The sequence below is a fragment of the Cebus imitator genome, unplaced genomic scaffold (genome assembly GCF_001604975.1).
Source record: "Cebus imitator isolate Cc_AM_T3 unplaced genomic scaffold, Cebus_imitator-1.0 Scaffold430, whole genome shotgun sequence".
Lineage (NCBI taxonomy): Eukaryota > Metazoa > Chordata > Mammalia > Primates > Cebidae > Cebus > Cebus imitator.
In genome coordinates this window covers 1,117,678-1,138,590 of record NW_016107745.1, presented here as the reverse complement: position 1 = coordinate 1,138,590, position 20,913 = coordinate 1,117,678, and the positions used below count along the sequence as shown (strand labels likewise).

General features: G+C 43.2%; 1 long non-coding RNA gene across 1 annotated transcript in view; it reads right to left on the bottom strand.

Moving 5' to 3' along the window:
* LOC108290321 overlaps positions 1–20,913 on the bottom strand; it is a 52,799-nt gene that overhangs the window by 26,213 nt on the left and 5,673 nt on the right. The window contains exon 2 of the long non-coding RNA XR_001819528.2: positions 17,049–17,233. This is a non-coding gene — a long non-coding RNA (uncharacterized LOC108290321). The remainder of the gene's footprint in view (positions 1–17,048; positions 17,234–20,913) is intronic.

Sequence of the window (20,913 nt, the reverse complement as noted above, 5' to 3'; positions counted from 1 at the left end):
GGGTGGGGAGCTGGGGAGAGATAGCATGGGGAGAAATGCCAGATATAGGTGATGGGGAGGAAGGCAGCAAATCACACTGCCATGTGTGTACCTATGCAACAATCTTGCATGTTCTTTACATGTACCCCAAAACCTAAAATGCAATAAAAAATTAAAAAAAAAATTTTTAAAAAAGAATAAATGGTGTTGGGAAAACTGCCTAGCAATGTGCAGAAAGCAGAAACTAGACCCATACCTGTCACCTTACACTAAAATTAATTCCAGGTGGATCAAATATTTAAACATAAAACCTAACACCATAAAAACACTAGAAGAAAATGTAGGCAAAACCATCCAGGACATAGGCATAGGCAAGGACCTCATGACTAAAATACCAAAAGCAATGGCAATAAAAGCCAAGATAGACAAATGGGATCTAATTAAACTCCAGAGCTTCTGTACCACAAACGAAACCATCATTAGAGTAAATCGGCAACCAAAAAAATGGAAAAAATTTTTGCAATCTACCCATCTGACAAAGAGCTAATATCTAAAATCTATAAAGAACTAAAACAGATATACAAGAAAAAGACAAACAACCGCATTCAAAAGTAGGCAAAGGATATGAACAGACACTTTTCAAAAGAAGACATATATGAGGCCAAAAAACATATGACAAAATGCTCATCATCACTGGTCATTAGAGAAATGCAAATCAAAACCACACTGAGATATCATCTCATGCCAGTTAGAATGGCGATCATTAAAAAATCTGGAGACAACAGACGCTGGAGAGGATATGGAGAAATAGGAACACTCTTACACAGTTTGTGGGAGTGTAAATTAGTCCAACCATTGTGGAAGACAGCGTGGCGACTTCTCAAGAATCTAGAAATAGAAATCCCATTTGACCCAGCAATCTCATTACTGGGTATATACCCAAAGAACTATAAATCGTTCTACTATAAAGCCACATGCACATGTATGTTCACTGCAGTCCTGTGTACAATAGCAAAGACCTGGAACCAACCCAAATGCCCATCAATGATAGACTGGACAAAGAAAATGTGGTACATATACAGCATGGAATACTACGCAGCCATAAAAAATGATGAGTTCGTGTCCTTTGTAGGGACTTGGATGAATCTGGACACCATCATTCTCAGCAAACTGACACAAGAACAGAAAGCCAAACACCGTATGTTCTCACTCATAGGTGGGTGTTAAACAACGAGCACACGTGGACTCAGGGAGAGGAGCAGCACACACTGGGGGCAGTTGGGGGGAGTAGGGGAGAGACAGCAGGGGGTGGGGAGGGAGGGGTGGTTTGGGAGGGATATCATGGGGAGAAACGCCAGATATAGTATGCACCTGAAGTAAAATAAATAAATTAAAAAATAAAAAGTTCGTAAACATTTAAGCCGGGCACAGTGGCTCACGCCTGTAATCCTGGAACTTTGGGAGGCTGAGACGGGTGGATATGAGGTCAGGAATTCCAGACCAGTTGACCAGCATAGTGAAACTCCATCTCTACTAAAAATACAAAAATTATTCAGGTGTGGTGGCATATGCCTGTAATCCCAGCTACTCGGGTGGTTGAGGCAGGAGAATCGCTTGAACCCAGGAGAAAGAGGTTGCAGAGAGCCGAGATCACACCCTGCACTCCAGCCTGGGCAACAGAGTGAGACTCCATCTCAAAAATAAATAAATAAATACATTAAAAAATAAAGTTCTTAAACAATTAAATCTTTATAAAACTCAAAATAAGTATTAGAATCTTACTTACAAGTTAATTTGGGGATTGCCTATTTCAGGTCCTCTGCCTAAATAAAATTATCTTGATCCTTAATCATTTTTTTTCTTGCATGTTACATTGTCATATATCAACAATATGGTGCTGGCACTCAGAGAGACCTTAGTGATCCTCTAGTCTCTCTTCACAATACAGATGAGGACATGGGGACACAGGGAGCAGAAGGAGCTGGTCAGAGTCATGTGGTCAGAGCTGAGACTGGAGCACAGGCCCTCACCCTGCAGTGCAGTGTGTTCAGTGTCCACCAGTGAAGAGCTCCTGGAGATGGGGAAGGATGGAACTGTGACACAGATCTAAAGGATACAGGGGCGATCTCAGGGCCCTGGTGTTAACTGTTCATGGTACTTCCTTGCCTTCAGCTGTGGAGCCCTTTTCAGAAAAGATCTAGAGAGCTCCTTCCTCATGAGTTCAGAGTTTTGAGGACTTGTGCTAAATGCACCCACCCTTAAATTAAGAAAAAAAATAATAACTTCCTCCTTATGCACACACCTCTGCCTCATCAAACTATGAGTACCACTTAGCTCTAGATTGGCCAGTAATCCTTAAACATGAATTCCCAGGAGGATACAAGACTCTGAGCTCTAATTTGGGATTGAAATATTTCCCTGTTTTGTATTATTTTCCACCCAAGCATCAAACAGCTTAAGTGAAAGAGCAGTTCTGGTTTTAAAGGAAAATTACATGTTTTAACTTAGAATTAATCTTTGTTTTCTCCCATCTCCGTGGATAATTACAGTATGCCACTTTCTGCTCACATGCTGGTGGAAGCCTGCCAGCATCCTTGGATACTGGGCCACCCTTAAGATAGGGTCCCTCAGCAGGGGCAGCATCTGGGCACAAGAGCTCAGGCTCAGGGTCATGGTATTGATGACCAAAGCTGAGGCCCCATATTTTGTTTAGTGCAATGGTGGCACAGCACAAGCCCAAAATGCCCCAGCAGAGGGGATGAAATCAGACGGGAAGAAGGAACAGGCCAGGTGTGCTTCTGCAGGTAGACGGAGCATGAGTGTGGCCTCTGAGCAAGAGGTAGGCTCAGGCTCAGCCACAGGCTGGGAGGGCTGGCTCCGTGGTGATGTGTGTATGTGTGTGTAAGGGGGCCTATCAGCTCCACAACACACTGGAGCCCACCACATGGCAGGCCTTGTGCCAACTGCTGGAGGATTATAAATAGCCCCTGCCCATTGTGAGCTCAGATTTATGGAGGATAAAGGCAAGTACATATGCAAAGATAACAAACAATACTTAGTGTATGAGTATTCAACTATGTATCAGATTATGCCTTCTCTCAAAAACATTCCATGGCTCCCCATTACCTTCAGGGTAATGGTTCAACTTTTCTTGCTGTTCAAGACCTTGGCCTACATTTTAAACTTCATTTACTGCACTCTACCACCCTTGCACCCCTGTGAGCACTCTGTCCATCCCACCTGATCTCTTTACCTCACGCCCTTTGCTTCAGCCCGAACAAGTTAACTGTTTTCTTGCCTCCCTGTCTTTGTACATCCTTTTCCCTCCTACTGGAATGAGCTCCCTTTCTGCTTGTAGACGGTGAGCTACCAATTATCATTCCAAACTTGTCCAAATATCACACCCTGTTTCCTTGTCCCTGTTCTCCACCTGAGACAGAGCTGCTTCCTCTCTGCTGAGCTCCTAACTGTGTTTTGTATGTAGCTCTAGCATGGTATGTCCTATGGTGTACTTACTGTCATGGCTTCCATGCATGTCCAGCTTCTCTGCTAGCTTCAGTGTCCTTAGTCTTACTTACTTCTGTATCCATAGTGCATGGTGCAGGGCCTGGCGTAGATTAAATTCTAAACAATCCCTGAGTGTTACGGAGCTATAAAATGCTAGAACTGAAAAAGCCCCACACAATTATCTACTTCAACCCCTTCACACTAAAGAAAAGAAAAGTGGGACCCAAGCAGAAATTCCTCTCCTACTGAATCTGGGAAGCATTTGGTAGCTGGCAGGTGTGTCCCAAGAAAGCTTCAGGGAGGAAGTTGAAGTTGGTTTTAACAGACACGGAATTTTGACTGATGAAACAGAAAGGGGAGATAGGGTACTCAATGTTGGGGAATAGAGTAGAAAATGGCCAGACGCAGGACCTAACAAGGCACATTCCACGGCAATGACAAGGCCAGAATGTTTAGAGTAAATGAGGCAGTAAAGACAAGACTGAAAGTTCATTTCTAGTCATCAGATACTCCTCAAGCACCTCCTCCACACCAGACCTGCACTTGGCTCAGGAATTATAGAGAAAAAGCAAACACCAAATGTATAATCTCATGAAAAAAAGAGATGAGCAAATAACCACCTAGAAAATGGTGGGCTGAGGAGTGATGAGATGTACAAGGTGCTACAAAAGCCTCCTGGGGGAGGCTTATTTTCTGAAAATTTGTCTTCCCAAAGGAGATGAGGCTAGAGAGATAGGGAAGGGAACAGCCTCTGCAGAGCCCTAAAGGTATTAGATGCTTTGCCTTGCAGTAGCTCCTTGCTCTCTCTGTGTCCCCATCTTTGGTTGAAGGCTTTTTGCCTCCCTAGCTCAGCCTCCGTAAGCTCTTCTGCACATTCACAGTCCTCTCTAGCCTCTGGGCAACGTATCCCTTTGCCACCATCCACCCATGGCTGCCCCACCTATGACCAAAGCTCGGCTTGCCTCTTCTATGCCCCAATAAAAACATACTTATGTCCTATGCTCCATTCGGGTGTTAAGAACAACATCCTTCAATGACAGATGAATAGCACCTCGTAATTTACAAAGCTCGTCCTCAACCTCCATTTACCAGAGCCTACGAGGCAGGCAGGACGTGAATTTTTCTCCTATTTTAGAAATAAAGAAATGGAGGTCCAGAGAAGGTAAGGAACTGCTTCAGGATCACATTGCCCATAAGTAACATTCCAGGCATGTGCTCCAGGGTGTTAATGGGTACTGATGTCTAGCTGTATCTCACTTATGCTGGACAGTCTTATCATGTTAGCAAGGCTCTTCAATGAATGTGGATTTTCAGGTAGTGAGGCTTCCTGGCTAAGGGGGGCAGTTAGGGCAAGATGTCCCTTTATATGGTGTCACCTACTCTGTCTTTACCTTATTCGTGACTCGTCAACAATGAAGAAAAATGGGTGTGCCAAGGTCAGAGCTTGATGGGTTACAAAAGCCACTTCTTCAATCCAAATTCAAACTTAGCTCAAGAGATTCTCATATTTATGATACTCACCACTTCCTGACACAGATAATAGTTATTTTTTTGTGTAGTTACTGTGTGCCGTTATCTCCTCTTCTAAGCTATAAGCAACTTAAAGACAGCAACAACATCTGCTCATCATCTTTGTCACCTTTAGTGTCTGTAGGACCATACCTACCACTTAGCACAATACCTCATAAATTACAGTAGGGAAAAGAAGACACTAGGTGTTTTTAATTATAGTATCTCACTTAACCTCACAACAGCACTACAACATTGGAATATGTATTTCCATTTTACAAATGAAGCTCAGAGAAGTTAAATAACTTGCCTGAGGTCATATCTCTCATACATAATCAACTTGGGAATTCAGTTCAGTTCTCTCTGGCTCTAAAGCCTACTCTTTCCACTGCAAATAAATCTTAGTCCAGTGACTGAATGTCACTCCAATTTATTAGTCAAAAACGTAACAATCAAACAAGACCCTGTATAAAGGGAAATGCAAAAATGAATTAAATTCATCCTTGCTCACAGGTAGCTCGTAATCTAGTATAGGAACAAAACAGACAAATGGACAATTACTCAACAGTGGTTTTAAGAGCACTGCATTGTATGCTGTGTGCTGTGTGCTGGGACACAGAGATGAACAATACACAACCCTGCTCTCCAAGAGCCCCCAAGCTTGTTGGAGAGACAGACATTATGAAATGCCATCATTTGGTTATGCTGCGGACTACAAAACAGACTATGAAGCTCATTATGTTTATGAAGAGAATGAGGTCCTAGGCCCTCCCAGCCTATAGCTCTTCTGTGTGTGCATTCCCATCCCACTGTGGAATGGGTTGAATGAGTTGCAATCAGGGTGGAAAGATAGAAGGGTTGGAGCTGTAGGATAGTTAAGTTTTCTCCAGAACTACAGTAATACAATGTATCCATCCACCCATCCATGTGTCCATCCATCCATCCATCAACAGTATTCATGGAGCCACAGAGCCTGCTTTGAACCAGCCAGTGTGCCGGGTTCTGAGGATAGAGAAGACTAGGCTGCTGTTCCTGGGAGGTTACAGTCCAGTGGGGAAGATAGACATGCACACAAATGATTTCATCACAGTGTGTATATGTGCTGTCTTCTCTCTCTCTGTTATCTCCCCCTCTGCAGGAAAGAAAAATCCCCTTCTTACAAGCACCCACTCCTGCGGGGCCCGGCCAGCAACTACCCCAACAGCAAAGGGGACAAGAAGAACTCAGTGAACCACAAAGACCCTTCAACCCCTTTTTAAAGACACAGAGTCCTGGGAGGTCTTATGGGGACAGGAGCATGCATTTTCTGCTGGGGAATGAGATTAATCGCTCTTCTCTAGCTTCCAAGACAGGGATTTGTGGATTAATGCATACACTCTTGAAAGGGAAGGGATACAATAAGAAATTTCATCATTGGTTTTCCCTTTTTTCAATGGAAAATCAATTGTAAGCCTTCAGCTCAAAGCTCAGGAACAAAATAGGAGATTGGGACCAGGTGAGCACAGATGCTATTTTCTACAACACAGAGATCTTCCAAAATGAGGAACACCTACACATCCCTTTTAAGAGATCTGACACATATCCGGTCAGTTCTTTCAAAGCCATTTTATTGTTTTAAAGTTTTATAGTTACTGCAGGTGGTTACCTTTTAAATAGGCTTGGTTGCTTGGTTGTTTACAGTTTTAGAAATGCAGTGTTTGTATTTTCTGATCCCAAACTACAGCAACAACACATGCAAGTGAAAGGCAAATATATCCTAGGAAACAATGGGACAGAATTTTTGAAATCATGGTGGACTTAAGTATATGGTCACTGTATCTAAACTGCATGCTTTCAGATTCCCTCAGACTCTAGCATGCAAATTTAGAAAACTGTTCCTAGAACTATTTCCCAATTTCCTGGGTAGTTTAATTAAAATTTTAGCTCCAAAGATGAAAAACACTGGTCACTCATTTTAAAAGGTTTATTATGGTTAAGGTCTCCAGATCCCAGGTGACAGGGATTAAGCCTGGCCCCTGAAGATGTGGGCATTGCTAATCTGCAATGAGGAAAGGGTGATTGCCAGGCAAGGAAGATGCAAAAGACAGAAGGATGCACCCTGGGGCAGGTAGAAATGATAAAATAAAACAGTAGTAGAAATTCCCAAAATATGGCACACACTAAATATTGTGCATTTTTATGAAAAGTAAAGTGCCTTTGTATGATGAATGGGTCCAGGGGAGTCTGCTCCCTTCCTGTCTGTGGAAGCAGCAAGCTTAGTCACCATGACAGCCTGCTAATTAAAATGACCTCCCGGAAATGAGGATTAGGAGACAGGGAGGGGCAGGGAGGCTCCAGGGAGAAAAAGCCCTTAGCACAAAGCTCCACTTAAGCATCTTTTGTGTGTTGGTTTGGGTTGGAGATTATTGAAGTTTGCTACAAAAATCAAAAACAAAACTTGTTATCCTTTGCATGTTAGTTTTCAGAAATGACAGCAAAGAGCCATATGTTGATTGGCTAAAAATGTCATGTTGTATATATAGCTTCTCCCCTGGGTTCGTTTTGCCCAGAGGAACACAAATAAAGTGTTTTGTGCAACTCCTCTGTTCCTCTGAGCATTCTTGGCACCTTTTCCTTTAGGTCTCCCACTGCTCAAGAACCAACAGGCAAACCCAAAAATTGGTGTAAGCTGACTTTGAGGTCAGGGACTCTGTTATCAAAATAAAGGAGAACTGTCAAGTCTTGAATTTCCAGCAGTTCCTGTGTCAGAGTCCTAGGGAGTTTAATTGACTGCAAGCAGCTTGGCATGCACCAAGAGTGTGTCAGCCTTTTGGAAATGATAGCATCATTTTAGATAGCATGACAAGGGGCAGATTGCATAAAATGAGAGAGATGATAATCTGGATCTATGTTTCCTTGGCCAGGTCACTTCCATAATGTGATTGTATACTGGCCCATATGTTTAAAACTACACTGATTAGTTGGATCATAGACGACACAAACAGCAGGTATGATAATGATTTAAGAGCAAAAACTCGGAGCTAGGCAACTTTGGGTTCTAATTCTGCATTCGGCCCCCACTTCTATTTATTTAAAACTGTGTGATCTTAGGCAAGTTTTAAAGAGACTTGGTGTGAAAAATGTCAGCAAAAGTTGTTATGTGCTCACTAAATGGTAACTGTGATCATTTGGAATGTGACTAGGACAGTGAGGTGTCTGCAAATCATTCCCCATTAGAAAGGAATGAAGAGACTGGAGAAGTTTATTTTTTTCAATAAAAAATAAGAAAGGCCAGGCGCGGTGGCTCACACCTGTAATCCCAGCACTTTGGGAGGCCGAGGCGAGGAGATCATGAGGTCAAGAGATTGAGACCATCTGGCCAACATGGTAAAACCATCACTACTAAAAACACAAAAGTTAGCTGGGCATTGTGGCATGCACCTGTAGTTCCAACTACTCGGGAGGCTGAGGCAGGAGAATTGCTTGAACCTGGGATGTGGAGGTTGCAGTGAGCCAATATTGTGCTACTGCACTCCAGCCTGGTCATCAGAGTGAAACTCTGTCTCAAAAATAAATAAATTAATAAATAAATAAGAGGGAGTGGGACTAGAAAAGAAAGATCACAGTCTCCAAAAAGTTAAAGGGATATTATTGGACAAAAGAAGCAAACATGTTCTGTGTTGCCCAGAGGTAATAACCAAATCCTGGGAGTGAGTGTCAGTAAGACAGATTTCTGCACAGGATCAGGAAAACTTTCTAGTGAATAGAGTTGCCAGTCACTGGATAGGTTCCTTTGGAAGACCATGAACTCCCCATCACCACAGGTGTGTGAAAGAAGAGTCTGAACAAACATCTGTCTGGGAAGAAATAGAGGCAATTTATTCTTCAGGGAGATACCGGGTTAGAAGCTGGATGCTCTGAAGCATCACCTCATGTCATTTCTCTGGACTGAAATGACATGAGACAGGATGTTACATTTCTGGATGTCAGAAAATGGACTGTACAGTATATTATTTAATGCCAGGCACAGTGATATTGACTGTTTCTGAATTACAGCATATGGACTCTGATGAAATTTCCCATTCCTTGAGAGAGAGGAAAGAAAAAGCTGGCTATAAGGCAACCTGTAGGGTGTGTTTGCAAGAGGACTGTCTGCTTTTCCACATTGGCAGAGCACAAAAAAGGGCTGGGCAAGAGACCAAGGGTTGTCAGCATCCTTCTGTGTGGTCTTGGCCTGCTGAGCTTCTCCTTAGCTTTCTTGGGCAAGGTTATACCTATGACCTCAAGCTAGAGGGGAAAGGTTTTCAGCACTGAGATGGAGGACAGCACCAAGAGGCGTACAACCAGCCAGAAGCTACTGGGCCAGCTGTCTCCAGCAGGGGGCGCGCCAGCCTATCTTCTTGTCTAGCCAAGTCTGTCTCAGATTAGAGCCACAGGTGGGTGGAGCTGGCCACCAAATCAATGTTCTGTACATTTCTGAGAAGGAAACAGACAACTATGCAAAAAGCAGAGATGGAAAGGAGAGGGATCATGCCAGGTCTCTACCTGGCTCTTACACAACTCTCTTTAACGATGCAGTGCTAGTTTTGGTCTATATCAGTTCAGAGGTGCACAGACAGGACTAAAAGTCTGTTTACTCTCAAAGCTACAGCAGACAAACTGGTGGTTACCCAGATTCTTCGTTGCTAAGCCCACAGCAGAGGAGGCTGGTGATGATGATGTTTGCTTTGCTGCAGCAGCAGTAGGCCTTTAGCCAGAAGCTTTTTCTGTTGCCTTTTAAATGGGGTTGGGGCAGTAAGCACCGAAATAACTAGTATCCTTTCACTGTAACTCAACTGAAATACCTGAGACCTGCTTTAGAGAACCCAACCTATTTTTCTACATACTTAGATCACAGCCAACTGTGGAAGTGTGGGCTGATTAACACTTGTGCATCAATTCATACATCCAAATGTTTATTGAACATATACGGTGTATCAGGTGCTGTGCTAGATGCCTTTGTACTATTGCCTTATTCAATGTTTCCAACAGTCACAAAGGTAAGTATCATTTTCTACATTTCCAAGATGAGAAGAAATGAGAATCCTAAAGGTAAAAACCTTTTTTTTTTTTTACAGTCATGTGGCCAGTGAGAACCCAGATTCAAACACTGCTCCCCTTACACTACTCTGGGCTGGGCCTTCTCCATTTGTCTGCAGGTAAAATCAGGTCAAACTAAGAAACAGGTTAAAGCAGAATAACAAGTAAATAATGGCATCATTTAGAGGTAGCAGGGGATAGGCAGAGGGGAAGGAAACATGTTAAGGTCACAGGCTGAGGAAAATGTGTAATGATTTCAGAACTTTTTGGCACTTGCTGCTGAAGCCCTGCCTTCTTCCTATCTCTCATTCCCACACACCTGCCTGACTTTCTTCTAGCCACTCCAGAGCCCTCCAGAGAGTGGAGTTTAGGCAAGGGGCCCATTTATCATTTGACATACAGAGGCTTCTACATCATCCAGGGCCCCTGCAATCTTGGCAAGGCTGTCATTTGCCTGGCCCATCTTGATACTCTCTGGGTTACTGGCCCCAAGGAGATAATCTAGCTCCAGTTCCCTATCACTTCCTCCTTCTGGGGTATGTGAACTAAGCTACTATGTCCCTCATTTCTTGTTCAGAATTCTTCCTCTAAGTTCCTGCCTTCTGAGCACTAGAGAAGTCCTTTACCTTGTGGCTGAGCTCAGCCTGTGGGGCATCAGGGCCAGAATGAAGAGGGGAGACATGACATAATAGGAACACCCTGAGTTTAAAGTCAGGCCAACCTAAGTGTGAATCCCAGCTCTTCTGTTAAGCTATGTGGCTTTGGGCAAATAATATAATCTGTTTAAGTCTCAGGATCATCATCTGTAAAATGGACTGATTAATATCTGCTTCCTATATTTATGGTGAGAATTGAATATAATAACATCTATAAAATACCTGGAACAGAGTAAAACTCTTTTCTCAAACCACCCTCACCCCTGCTCTGCCTCTCATCTGCTTGGTAGAGTTGGAAATCCCTTCTCTAGGGCCAAAGCTTTTCTTACCCCCAGATGAAGTACAGACAGAAGTACAAATGCTTCCTGAGGAGAGGACAAGAGTGAGAGAAGTGTCCAGAAGAAAGGCAGTCACACTGAGGGATAAGTGTCAAGCCAGGGACCTAGGTTTTATTCATCTCTATAGCCTTAAGACTTAACACAGATTACGTAGCAGAGTCTGTGCTCACTGAGTATGGAATGGATAAATTGTGGGGATGGTGAGAGTGGGGTCACCCAAAAACCCTGAACCCTTGAGGGGAGGGGAAAGAGGCTTTGGAAGTTGAGACTGAACAAATGGAAAGACGGCGTTGAACACAGTATTCACCCAACCTCATGTGAGGCTGAACTGACAAGACTAAAAAGAGAAGGGGAAATAGATTCTACCAGATACCATATTTTTTTAAAATAATAACAAACAAATCTTAACAGGACATATACAAAGCTCTTTTTATGTTATTTTTGATTGGCATGCACATCTCTGGGATCATCTTTATGAAGAAATCCAACAGATCTGCTTTGCCAGCTGAAACACCAAATTCAGGTGATGTGCTGGTCAGGGCTCGTTTTCTCTACTTTGCCAATGAAGAAATTCAGATTAGTGTGATTAAGTCCCATGCCCATGGTCCTCAGCCAGTAAGTAACTAGGACAGGATGTAGACCCTGGATAAAAACACAACTCTACCACACCACTCTGTCTCTCAGTTCAGCCCCAAACCTCAACACTAAGCCTGACCAAGTCAGAAAGTCATCCCTATGATGCTTATGAGAGCTCCTTAATGCTTAAAATTTACTTGTTCCCCCAAAGACTCGAGATCTGTTCTGAGCTGACCCATGTCAATCTTAAGTCCAAATCTCCTTCTTTCCCTGACATCAGCTGTCTTGGTTAATATTCTCTTTTTCCATCTAGTTGCTCAGGTTGGAAGCCCTGCCTTTGTCTTAACGCCTTTATGTCTTTCTCCCCACACTACTGACCAACCACCGAGTCTCATTGCTTCTGCCTCTGTGGTGTGTCTGCCTTCAAGTAGTAGTAGGGAGTGACTCTGGAGTCAGACAGACTTGAATTTTAATTTTGGCTCCATCACTTGCTAATAATTTTATGAATCATTTAGAACAGTTTACTTGCCCCATCTTTAAAATGGGACAATAGTGCCTATTGGTGGGATTGTTGTGCATTTCCCTTCCTCTATCCTTTCCATGCTTTCCCTCCTAGCCCCTCCCAGCATTGTCTCCTACCTGGATTGCTGGAATGGTCTCCTTGTCTCCAGATGCTCTCCTGTCAACTCCTTCTCTGCTTGAAAGCTTCCGGGATCTTTATAAAACATGATGCCATGTTTATGGTACTTCTTTCAAATTAACTGTCCAAGCCAGAAGCCTGGATATCATCCCACTTTTGTGTCTTTCACACCCCATTTCTGTTCAATTGCCAAATCCCACTGGTTATGCCTGCTTGTTCTCTCTCACTTCCATCCAACATCTCAAGGCTTAGCTCATATGTCCCAGCTTCATGACATCCTCCCCAGGCTCAGCAGTTGTCATTAATTGTTTTCTTTTCTTGGTTACCCTAACATTTTGCTTATTCATCTGTTTATCAATTATTTCACTCAGGTGATTGTCACCTCCCCCACTATCATTTAATGTCTTTGAGGGCAAAGTTCAGGTTTTATTCATCTTCATACCTCCCATAGAACCTAATTGGTTCCAGACAGATCAGAGGCACTCAGTAACTATAGCAGAATAAAAGAAAGAATGAATGAAATCTCAAATCCAAAATTCTGTCCTGACCTCATCCTGATAACTGAATCCTAATTATAGATTTATCTTCTCAAAGCCTCAACCTCTCTGAGACATTCCACAGCTGACTTCCTGCATGGCTTTCTTTACCTGCAGAAATTAAGCTCCTACTCAGCATGAAAGGCAGCATGGTATGGCAGAATGCTTGAGACTTGGAGTCAGAGGTCCTGGATGAACTTCAAGGCCCCAGTTTCCATGCAGAGACGGCGGAGACAGATTTACTTAATCCTCCAATACATTCCTGAAGGCTAAATTCTTTTTCAGAGCCTAAGGCAATCAGATCATTTTTTTCTATAACAATTATAACAACAACTGCTGCTGGAGTGGTTATAACTACTACTTCTGCTGTTGCTATTGCTACTACTACAAATATTGCTGCTGTTATCGCTGCTATTACTGCTATGCTGCTACTATTACTGTCCTAATCTACCTCTTCTATTATTCCCATTACTACTACACTATTGCTGCTGCTGCTACTGCTTCTACTACTAGTAGTGATGCTATTGCTGGCACTGCTAATCTAATGCTACTACCCCTGCTGCTACCACTACTATTGTGGCCATTGCTGCTACTACTGCTGCTGCTGCTAATTTCCATTTCCTCCTCCTCCTCCTCCTCCCCCTCCTCCTGCTCCTCCTCCTCCTCCTCCTCCTCCTCCTGCAGCCGCTGACACTATCACTGCTGCTCTGCCCTGAGTGCCTACTTGGCTCTAGGCCCTGCACTGATTGCTTTGTCTTTCTGGATCTCATGCAATCCTCACAACAACCCTATGAAGTAGGCATTAGTCTCCTCATTTCCCTGATAAAGACACAGAAGCTTAGGGAGACTAAGAAATCTGCCCAAAATGCACAGCTTGTCATAAGTGGAGGAGGCTAGGAGTCATCAGACTCTAATGCTTGTGTTCTTTTAGTTTTTTCCTCCACCTTTTTGTGTATAGTCCTAAGACTGACAGTACAATCAATATTTAATGCTGGTTATGAAAAGCCTTCACCTCAGGGAGCTCACTGGTTTATGCTTGTTCCTGTGCATGACCTCATTTTACCGGATTCCCCTGAGCCTTGCTTTAGGCAGCCTCCTTTGCAGCTGGCTGTCCCCGCACGTCCTCCATGCCTGAGTCTCTTCCTTTGAAACAACTGCTGTGAAGTGATTGTCTTAAAGGCAGGGTTGGTACCACCCTCAGAATTGTAACAACAAGAGAGATGCTTTGCCAGGATATTAGGATGGAGTAGTGCAAAGGACACCCAACTCCTTCTATTAAGCCACCTCTCCCATACTCCTGCATTACAAAGAGGACGCTGTGTCACCAGCTAGAAGGAGTTTTCCCAGTAAATATCCCAAAGTCTTCCTTTTCCTCTAACCCACACCACATTCTGTCCTCAACCCCCAGAAATCAAATTGTCAAGTCAGATGGATTTAAAGATGTAGCCATTAGGAAACCGGGTTCCGCTCCCAACTCTGACACTGCCTGGCTGTATTAGACATTGAGTAAGTAAGTCTCTCGTCTTGGATGGAGTTACCCCAGAGCTTCCGCTGGTTTCAGTTTCTTACTCTTTGATATGGGGACATAATCCTCAACCGACATACTTCTCAACCAAAAATTAAAAAAGAGAATTGTGAGGATCAACTGAGAAGATGAATGGGAAATTACAGTATTTTGAAGAACATTTTCCAATATTTTCTTACTTTCTTCTGAGGCCTCATAAAGGTCCCTACATCATCTATGCTTTTAAACTGAAGTGTCTCGTCACTAATTTATTCAACACAAATTATTAAGCACTGTGTTTGCTAGGCAACTCCCCATTCCTCTCTGCTGCCCTGATTTTTACCTGTTCTTCAAGACCCCTCCCTTCAGGAAGTCTTTCCTGGTGCACCAGCCCTGAGCTTCTAGGGAACCGCTGTCTAAACATTTTCATTTGACACTTAGTAATGGCTTTGGTATTTCACTTTCCAATTCAATTTTACATTGTTCTTGGACTAAGATGTTTACAGAGGGCCAAAAACAGACTTATTCATTTCTGGGGCCCCAGAGCCTTAGCATAAGGCCAGGGAGAGAGGGGCCATTCACTGAGCGTTTGTGTCTGTTGCTGCTGGTGGTAGTGGTAAGAATGAGACTGAGGAAGCCTGCTCTGAGCAGAATATTTTTGTGATGCTGACACTCCTCCTTTACTCTCTCCCTCCAGAAGTTCACACATAAAAGCAACCCTGAAACTTCTGAATAAAGTAGAGAAAACCTACCTTATAGGCCGCCGATATAGGAAGTTGTCAGACTTTAGGCTAATAGCATCCATAAGAAAGAAAAAGAAACAAAGGAGAATGCTGGGGAGAGACTGGGACGGGTGAAAGAGAGAAATTGACTATGATGTATGTGCATGTATGTATGTGTGTACTACCATTGTGTGCATATCTTCTGTGAATAACTTCTTTATATTTGTGTGTGAAAATGCATGAGTTTGTTCAGTTGTGAATGTTCCTACTAAATATTAGAGGACAGATCATTGTCAAGTCTAAGCAGATTTTTTTACATCTACTCATAGTCAGAGGTCCTGGGTTAAGCTGCTGTTTGAAATTGTCTACTTTCTTGACATTTCATCCATATTAATGGATCACCCCTCTGCCCCAGCCTCCCAGGGACTGTGCTCAGCATGATGTCAGGGCCATCTTTCCTCCTTCTCAGTCCCAGTGAAGGCTGATCCTGGCTGATTTCAGCCAAGCCAATCCCTCTGGGGTGAGAGCTCACTAAGAGCCCCTTTTCAGACTCTATCTCCAGGTGATCTTGCGTTTAGGTCTCTTTTCTGTATTTCAGCTTTGTGTTCCTGTTTTCCTCTTTTTTTTTCTTCAGATCAGCCTTGACTAAATGTTGAAAAAGACTGCTTGTGTGGTGTTATAAAGAAGGGAGAGCCCGTTCTCTTTAATACCCCTAATACCTTTCCAAAGTGCTCCTGGAGCTAAAATTCCATGGTCCCAGGGGGTTTGTTTCTGTTCAATTCAGAAGCACTCACTGAGGGCCTGCTCTAAAATAGGTCGAATACCAGGTGGTGGTCAAAAGTGAAGGGTGCACAGCTGCGAAGCAAATACAGTCATGCATCACCTAACAATGTTTCAGCCAATGATAGACTGCATGAATGACAGTGGTCCCATAAGATTATAATGCTGTATTTTTATTGTACCTTTTCTATGTTTAGATATTTTTAGATACACAAATGCAAGCATTGTGTTATAACTGTCTACAGTATTCAGTAGAATAACATGCTGGACAGGTTTGTAGCCTAGGAGCCATAGGTTGTACCATGTAGCCTAGGTATGTAGTAGACCATACCATTTCGATTTGCATAAGTACATTCTATGATGTTCACATAACGATGAAATCACCTAACAACGCATTTCTAAGAAGGCATCCCTGTCAATAAGCAACGCATGACTGTACTTCATTGCTCTGGCCCAAAGAGCAGCTCCATGGAGCTTGAGACTTTGCCTTTACTGAAAAGCAAATACATGGGGTGGGGACTTTCAAACATTAAGCCTATTTGTCATACATGCCTTGGTTCATTCTTTTCTAAGTTTAATGTTCTTTCTTTCTTTTATTCATTTGTCCTGAGGGAGGCCATGTGGTTTGTTAGAAAGAGTACTAACCCAGACACCTGGATTTAAGCCTAATTCAGCTGCTGTCATTTCCCCTCTTTGAACCTCAACTTCCTCACCCACAGAATGGAATTAAGAATGATTGCTCTTTCTAAATCCCAGCATTACTTTAAGGAATTTCAGGGAAAGAGAATGTAGTGAGGAGAAAAAAACTAGCATTCTCTGAGTTCCTACTAGAGGTAGTACTTTGCATACGTGCATTCTGTAGCCATACAAAAGGAAGCAGGTGGTGACAAGTGAGGACATCGGGAGCAGGAACAGAGGCCTAGAAATGATCCACTAGAAAGAGCCTCAACTGGAAGCAGAGAGATCTGGAATCTAAGCTCAATCTGCTCCTAGCACTTATATAATTTTAGAAAAGTCACTTTCCCTCTCTAAGCCTCGGTTTCCCCATCTATGAAATGGACTCTGTTGAAGTCGGTGATCACTAAGGGCTCCTCCAGCTCTGCCATTTTGGGTCTTTAGGAACACCAACCTCAACCCACCTGCCTACCCTAAAAATGATCTCACACTGACCCTGGAATGCATTTCAGGTTGCTAGACCCTAATGCTTGCAAATGATGACCAGGTAGTGAAGTTTCACACTTACTTCAGCAACGCCAGTGGTGATTCCTGCCTTCCAAAGATTCTTTCTATCCTCAGACTTGATGCTGAACCAGAGACCTCTGGAGAGGTGAGATGAGCCGGTGACATCGCGAACCTCGCAGACAGGAGATGCAGTGCTGCAGACCTAATTAACATCACGTGCAGCAGGCACCACGGAGCACACTGGAGCTGCCAAACAGATAAATAAAGCAATGTTTTATTTTAAGTGTTGGTTAACAGTGAGTACTAAATAGACCGTGCCTTATTTACTATGCCTTCCCTGCACAGGCCTGCTATGGCTGACCTAGACCTCATGAGACAGCATACCCTGATTTCAAGGCTGTGCCTTATGAGTTGCTTGTCAAGCAGCTGGAGAATTGGGCCCCTGACTGGATGTTGTAATAGACCCATGTAGAGATGTGAGTACAGGATTCTGGACTCTGATGTCTGACAGATCAAACTGAGAGTCCTGCTCTGTCACAATGTGGCCTTGTGCCATCCCTATGAAACTGTTTACTCGATTTTAAAATGAGACTAATTAATGTCTGGGTTACAGGAAGGTTGTGAAGGGTGGATGATGAGAAGATATAAATAAAGACCTTAGCAAATGCAAGTGTCCCATAGAGGGTAGGTATTGCTCCCAGTCACATCCACATTACTCTTATGTTTAGTATGTCTAAGTCAGTCAGACCAACACCCTGGCATATATTATAAATGGATAATGTTGTCCCTCATTATAATTGATTAATAACGTAACAGGGTCTTTATCAACATCAGGTGGTCAGTTGTCCACCTCCAAGAGTATCTTCTCTCTTTTCGCTATAACATCAGCATGCATTCATTCATTAGTAAGGTTTACCATGGTATCTTAGTGTGGGTTCTTCCAAAAGCAGAGACTGGGACAAGGAACTGAGAAAAAGTGGTTTGCTGGTACTGGTAATCTAATGCTACTACCGCTGCTGCTGCTTCCTCTTCTTCCTCCTCTTCCTCCTCCCCCCTCCCCCTCCCCTCCCCCTCATGCCTTGTGTTTTCTATTCCATGGCTGGGAAACTTGGTAGAAACAGTGTCTGAGTCAACTCTGCATCCCAAGAATCCAGCATAGTGCCTGCACAGAGTTAAGTACTCAGTGATTATTTGCTGAGTGAAAGAAATGATAGATGGATGGATGGTCATACGGATGTGCAGATGGACTTTCTCCTTTGTAAGAATCATTTCTATGTACAAATAGGGGATGGTGAATGGAAGTTGGATGCGGATGGACTTTGATATATAGGGTAATCAACATGGGGCATGGGCAGGTAAGTCAAGAACCCCTCAGAAGAAATGAATCTAGGATTGGATCAAGTGACCTGGGTCAAGGGCCCATCAGTGCTGGGCCTGTTGACTGACTTGGTCTCACCTGGCACTCCAGCTTGGAATCAACACCACAGATGGGAGCCACAAGAGCATCTGAACTGGGATCAGAAAAAGGAAGCTCCCAGGAAGACCAGAAGCCTGACGCTGGGACTCGAAGAGCCTCAGATTTAGATACTCCTCTTTGCAAAGCCTTGCCCTTACTTACTATCAACTCTGATATTGCACGAAAGCTGAATTTTCTTTTGACAATTAGTGCAATTGACCAGGAAAAAGGAAAATAAAAATGAAATGTTTGAGATTTTTATGTGTAATTTTTTTTTTGAGACAGTCTCGCTCTGTCGCCCAGCTGGAGTGCAATGGCTCACCGCAACCTACACCTCCCAGGTTCAAGCAATTCTCCTGCCTCAGCCTCCCAAGTAGCTGGGATTACAGGTGTGTACCACCACGCCCAGCTAATTTTTATATTTTTAAGTAGAGACCAGGTTTCACCATGTTGGTCAGGCTGGTCTCGAACCCCTGACCTTGTAATCTGCCCACCTCAGCCTCCCAAAGTGCTAGGATTACAGGCGTGAGCCACCGTGCCTGGCTTATGTTGTATTTAGATACCTTTATTTTTTATTATAGCTAAAATCTTGAAGTTAAGATCAATTTCTACAAGTAACATTTCCTTGTGGTGAGGGTAAGGTGGGCACTGAGAGGAGTGTTGCAGCCAATAGCTAGTAACTGTCAGAGCTGGGATGTGACCGCAGATGCACCCAACTCCAGAGCCCATGCCCTTAATGATCTGGCTTTGTAGAGAAATGAAACCTCCCTGTGGCCTTGGAAGCCAGTGTAGAACTCATATCTTAGAATTATCTTGCATGAGGGATGAGGGAGCTGAATATTTTTTATTCACCTGGGGACCCCAAGTCAGCTCATCTTCAGAGCTCCAGGATCTGGTGGAGATAATGCTATCTGCCGTATTTGACTCAAAGCACTGTGCTGAAACAACAGAATGGGTGTGTCAGCACTCGAATTATCTGTTCAGCATTATTATTGACTATTCCCATCAGGTGGGTAGGAATCACATCAGGCAGACATTCAGTGCTTTCCTGATGATAGCTAATAAGAAAAAATTAATAGAAGATGGGCCGGTTCCCAGAGTTTATGAGACAAGCAGTTTTCTAAATTAATTGCATAGTATGCAAGGTACACATGGTTCATTGAAATACAATATAAGGTCTGGATGAACTTTGGAGCATTCCATTTTTCTGGCAAGAGGGAAACAAAGACACAATTGCTCATCTCTATGCACTGACAGTCTCCAGGTCTGCATTCTCCCAGGAGGGAGTTTAATTGCTCCATAAGCTTCAAATTCAAGGGCTCCTCAATGCTAAGCTCCTGATGAGCTGCATTAAAGTAATAATGACAAAGATGCCAGTTGATGTATTTATTAAATATGCAGATCCTGAAGGGAGCTAATGTGGGCTGTTCATGCCAATGTCGTTCCAGATGGGAAGTCCCTGCTGTAGCCCTCTCACCTAAATTCACACTTAAAGGTCAAGATAAGCTAGAGAATTGAACCTGGTCTGTCTGACTGCACAATCATGTTTATCTATCTGACCACCTATATGTTCTTTCCTGTTGAAGATGAACCAGCCATCTTCTATTAATTTTCCATTCACAGCTTTACTCCGCCTTTTGTCCTCAGAGGCTGACCCAAATGGTCCTTTGAAAAGAATTGATAAAACCAACAAGCCTCTGATTAGACTCACCCGAAAAATTAAAAATGAGACGTTAGAAATCACTAATATAAGGAATAAAAAGGGAGACATAAGTGCAGCTCCTAGAGATTATAAAGGATAATAAGGAAACATTATGGCTGGGCATAGTGGCGTGTGCCTATAGTCCCAGCTACTCAGGAGGCTGAGGTAGGAGGATCACTTGAGCCCAGGAGTCCTGGGCTGCAGTGCTGTATGCTGATCAGGTGTCCGCACTAAGTTCAGCATCAATATGGTGACCTCCCGGGATCGGGGGACCGCCAGGTTGCCTAAGGAGGGGTGAACCGGCCCAGGTGGGAAACGGAGCGGGTCAAAACTCCTGTGCTGATCAGTAGTGGGATCGCGCCTGTGAATAGCCACTGCACTCCAGCCTGGGCAACACAGCGAGACCCTGTCTCTTATTGAAAAGAAAAAAAGGAAATACTATGAACCAATTCATTCCAATAAATTTTACAACTTAGATGAAATCCAAAAATGTCATGAAACATGCAAACCAAAAGCTTACTCACGAAACTTCACTCAAGAATTAGATCACCCAAATAGCTCTATATCTATTAAAGAAATGGAATGTATAGTTAAAAACTTGCCAGCAAACACTCTAGGCCAGAATGGCTTCACTGGCAAGTTCTATCAAACATTTATATAAGAGATAATACTAATTCTTCACCAATTCTTCAGAAAATAGAGGAGGAGATAACACTTCCCAATCATTCTATGTGGCCATTAATATTATCCTGATACAAAAAACCACAG